The sequence below is a fragment of the Hemiscyllium ocellatum genome, unplaced genomic scaffold, assembly GCF_020745735.1.
Source record: "Hemiscyllium ocellatum isolate sHemOce1 unplaced genomic scaffold, sHemOce1.pat.X.cur. scaffold_251_pat_ctg1, whole genome shotgun sequence".
NCBI classification, from domain to species: domain Eukaryota; kingdom Metazoa; phylum Chordata; class Chondrichthyes; order Orectolobiformes; family Hemiscylliidae; genus Hemiscyllium; species Hemiscyllium ocellatum.
The window spans coordinates 889080-893876 of record NW_026868120.1 but is presented as its reverse complement, the minus strand read 5'-3'; the positions used below and the strand labels follow the sequence as shown (position 1 = coordinate 893876).

The window sequence follows — 4797 nt, the reverse complement described above, 5'->3', positions numbered from 1 at the left end:
GGCTCTGTGGCGCAATGGATAGCGCGTTGGACTTCTATGTCGTTGCTCAAGTTGCAATTCAAAGGTTGTGGGTTCGAGTCCCATCAGAGTCGAATTTTGGTTTATGGTTTGGAAGGTGGTCAGAGCAGACTCGGCTGCTCATCCGCAAAACCAACAGTAGTCGTGCAGAAACTCAACTGTCTTGAAACGGAACATTTTCCTCTCACAAGCTTAAATTTTCGATGTCTATTTATGATAGAGATCAATAAACATCTGTTAGTCAGTAGGCAACACGATGATGTGTATAAGCTGGAAAAAGACATAAAATTGTTGTGTCAGCCATGATGATATTGAATCATGGAGCGGGACGAGATCAGTATTAACAATGGGCTCCTTTGTGTCTGTGCCATTTCTGATTCAGATATTTAAGCATTCATAATAATAACAATATGAATTAAACGCCGCGAAATATTTTGGGCTCACCTCCACATCCCTTCCCTTCCAGCTGGAATAGACAGCTCTTGTTTCAGCTTTAGATCAGACAGCGGAGTGTTCTCACAAGTTCTCCTTCAGGCTGAATGTTGCTTCGCATGGGTTTCAAAGTGGACACCTGGAGCAAGCAATTGCATGGATTCAGGTGATTCAGGGGCAGATTTCCCCTTTGCTGGGCTGGAATTCTGGCCAAGGTAATGAACGTGAAGTTCTGACATTTTGAATCTTACTCTGGATTCTTGCAACTTCAGCAATTAAATTGAAATCCACGTTGCCCTTGCATAACATTATTCAATCTTCACTGTTTATAAAAATCATGCCACGTGCTCGTGGGTGCAGTATGCTGAATATTGTTGTCGTTGTGTGCAGTATGGGTCGATGTGTCATATGAACATGCCGATGGAAGTTGGTAAGATTTCAGTAAATCGAATTCCCTGACGAAGTGAAGCCGATCGAAGGAAAACCCCAGTCCAATGGCGACATAACATTTCCAGTGATCAACGCAGGACACCACGATAAACGTACGCAGAATTCAATACAGCCGATTTTCACCACATTTTTCGATGCCACATTTCCGAGACATTATTGTAATCTCTAAGCTCTCACATTCTACAGGAAGAACATTCAAATGGCCGACTATCCATTACTAATGTCCTGAATTCACACACGCGCGCGCATATATGCGCATATTTATATATCCACACAGATATAAATGTATGTGTGCATGCATGTTTGTGTCTGTGCATATATATTTAAAAGTTGCAAAAGAACGTTGAGTAAAACAGCATTTATTCTAAAAAAAATATAATTTTTTGGAGTGCGCTGTCCTTGGGAAATGCCTCAGTTACTTAAGACCAGCCATAAATACTCCCTGAGTGAATATCCAACACTCAATAGAGATACAGAGGTGATTTTTGCAAAAAATGACGTGTTTCATACCGCTGATCCTGCGCTGTGTTAAATTCTGGAAAGGATGTTTAGCTGTTTTCATATTACTGATTTTGCTGCAAACTCGCACAGGCCATTAAAACAATCCACAAAATATTAGATTTATCACATTGGACATTTTGACTGTTATCAGAAAAATTGGAATCGAAACAATAACGATGTTTTTAAGTATTGCTGTGAAGATTACAGAATTGCAGTCGGAATATTTTTCGCGTCTTCTTAATGGATATTTTGGGGGAGATGAGTGAGCAGCATATGGACTCACTCCCTTCTCTGTGATTGCAGCCAAATGTTCCAATGCAACACATGAACGGATAAAGGTGCATTACATTGGCAGGTCAGTTCCCACTCACGATAGTATAGTTTCACTTTGATTATCGCCATCGACCAAAGTATTAGCTGAGTTGGGAGATCATGATCCTGAGGGTATTCTGAGACATTGCGAGAATGAATCCCATACTGTTGGCTTCACTTTATATCATAAAACAGTTATGCAGCGGACTGAGCTAACCGGCTTCCCTTTCATGCTCAGTTTTTTTTACAATTTATAGAAGTTCACGTGGAACAAGCTGCTGAACCTTTCCTCACAATCAGCACATTCAGTACTTAGTCGTACTCAGTTGCAGGTGTTATGAAGTTTCTTTCCAATTAACTTTAACCAATTACAGAGTGTGCACGTAACGCGTCCCCATCATGGCCGCCCAGACTCCCTGTCACGGTGAAATTCATTCCTTGCGTGTCTGCACGCATCTTCACAAATATATTAGGATCAGCTTCTCAATAATCTTTCCAGCGAAAAAGTAATCATTTTCGAATTCAACTGCTGGAGAAGGAAAAGGACAACTTTCCAAACTTCTCTTTATCATTCATCGCTGGTTTTGAAGTTCTAAAGTCTTGATATAGATCCATCCGAATGAAGGAATTTCCCTCCTGTTTACTCTCACCAAATTCTCATCGCCTGGAAATCTTCCATACGGACACATCTCAGTTTTACCTGGTGTCACGCCACATGATCTATTCGTTTTTTTCCACCAACCCATGAAAACTCGCCTTGTCTTTTCAAATGGCATTACCCCTCAATACATCGATGGCTTCCTTTCCATTTTTTGTTTCCAAGTAAATGCTGTCCATTCTTCCTGACGTCTTTTCATTCCAGTTATCGCCATCCATGCCTTTTATTATCTCTTTATATCCCTGTATAGTCCATGTTGGGAAAGGATGCTGGGTCCAATGCAACACATTAAAACCCGGTCTGATGCTGTCTACTGCCATTATCAACGTAGGGAAAATAGGAGCTAGTTCAGGCAAAAGGGAATGCGTGGGTTGTCGCGTAATGGATCAATCCCTGACTGGGAAGTGACTGTTTTTCCTCACTTTTCTCTTTGGTCTGAACATTTGCTAAAGCAACACACTAAGGGAACATAGAATGCCTACAGTTCAGAAACTGGCTGTTCAATGCAACCAATGCACACCAGTCCTCCAGGGATTAACGCTCACAGAACAATTCCTTACCCCTTTTTCTCTTCATTTGCGCCTGAAGTAGGCACCTTACTGACAGTCAACCCAGTTGTAGGCAAATCATATCTCTGGCGCTGTGAGGCAGCAGTGATAACCAGTGAGCCACCTTTTGGCCCTGTAAAATATTGCAAGGCACATGCGGACGCGTTTGTCATGTGATTCCAGTCAAAGATGCTCGACTTTGTTGTTGCCCTTAACAGGAACAATAAATTCTGATTCCCTGACCAAGAAATGATCCCAAACCACAGCGGTGAAAGCGCTGCATCGGAACCACTGGTCGACCAGGAAGGATGGCATGTGCAATTGTGTCTTCTCTTAACAGCATAGCTTTCTTTTCCTGTGATGAGACATTTCTATCGAAAAAGAATGTTCCTGGCACCCTGCTTTTGCAGCACAGAATAATACATCATGTCAGTACCAGTCATCAAACATCCATCCATTCTCCTTTCCAGTTACCACTACTTGGCCCACAGCCACCGCAATGGGCGGCACGTTGGCACTGTGATTTACGCTGTTGCCTCACGGCGCCTGCGACCTGGGTTCAATTCCCGACTCAGGCGACAGACTGTGTGGAGTTTGCACGTTCTCTGCGTGGGTTTCCTCCAGGTGCTCTGGTTTCCTCCCGCAGTCGAAAGATGTGCGCGTCAGGTGAATTGGCCATGCTGAATTGCCCGTAGTGTTAGTTAAGGGTTAAATGTAGGGGTATGGGTGGGTTGCACTTTGGCAGGTCGGTGTGGACTTGTTGGGCCGAAGGGCCTGTTTCCCTACTGTAAGTAATCTAATCTAGCCTGACGTCTGAAGTGTTCATCTCAATGAGACATAATATGCAAAGTTTTAATTTCAAATGAACCAGCGACAGAGACTGAAGTCAGATACCGTCACGTTTGTTCGTGACCTGGGAGTGAACTGAACCTCATTTTGACCCATAGAGAGAACAATCCAGACACATCTTTTGAGAGTGACAAAGGACATTCCAACTTACATAAAATGAGGAATTGAACCGTTCGGCCTCTTCTTTCTGTTGACATCAGCAGAGGGGAAAACTGGCAAGAGGCTGTCCTTCGAAGACTGCCCCAATCGTGAATATTTGGTATCTGCAAATAGTCGATGTCTCCACCTGTGAGGCAGACTGGCTAGCTGTGCTCTTCCAGCCTCTGACCGGTTTAATTTGGATTCCAGCGCATTCCCGTCTCTACATAAGGAACAGAAGCAGACGGCCGCATCCCTGCAAGTTTTCGTCCCCCACTGTTTCACCGTTAGTTTACTGCTTCTAATGAGTCACGTTTTTCTTCCTGCCAAACGAAGGCATTCTTCGCCTCAGAAGCTTGTCATCCACATGGTCCTCAGAGGAAAAACATGGATGTGGACTTCCAAACTGAAACAGATGAGGCCTGGTGTGTGTAAAAAATGACTTTCAGCTTTTCCTTCAAAAATAAGTCCTAACAATACATACAACGCACCTTCGGATGCTTGTTGCAAAACTTGTTTGGAAATTCAGCAAGTTTGCCGTGAGAATGGAGGTTACAACCGCTTGTTTACAAAACCAGCCTCGAACCACTGAGTTATGGAAGAACTAAATTCTGAGTCGTTTTGAGTCTGACAAAAATGATGACCTCGAGCAGAACAAATTCGGTCAAATCAGTTTTGTGATACAAACTTCGTTTTATGTGACAAAATACGCCTTGAAACCCACTTCTTCGATCGCTTGTTTGATGTCACACTTTGTCAGCTTCCCAATTTCTCACAATGTAACAAGGATTAACATTTGTTTAACCTCCCGGCAGAGTAAAATCTTTGACGTTTCTAATATGAAGAATGCATCACTTATTGAGTAATTCCTTTACTTTAGACTTGTGCGAT

At 42.9% G+C, this 4797-nt stretch overlaps 1 non-coding gene across 1 annotated transcript; it reads left to right on the top strand.

Annotated features, from left to right (window-relative positions):
* trnar-ucu (transfer RNA arginine (anticodon UCU)) lies at positions 1-92 on the top strand. Its single transcript is given in 2 exon segments — positions 1-37; positions 57-92. It is a non-coding gene; the product is annotated as a tRNA-Arg (tRNA).
* Positions 93-4797: the final 4705 nt, after the last annotated feature.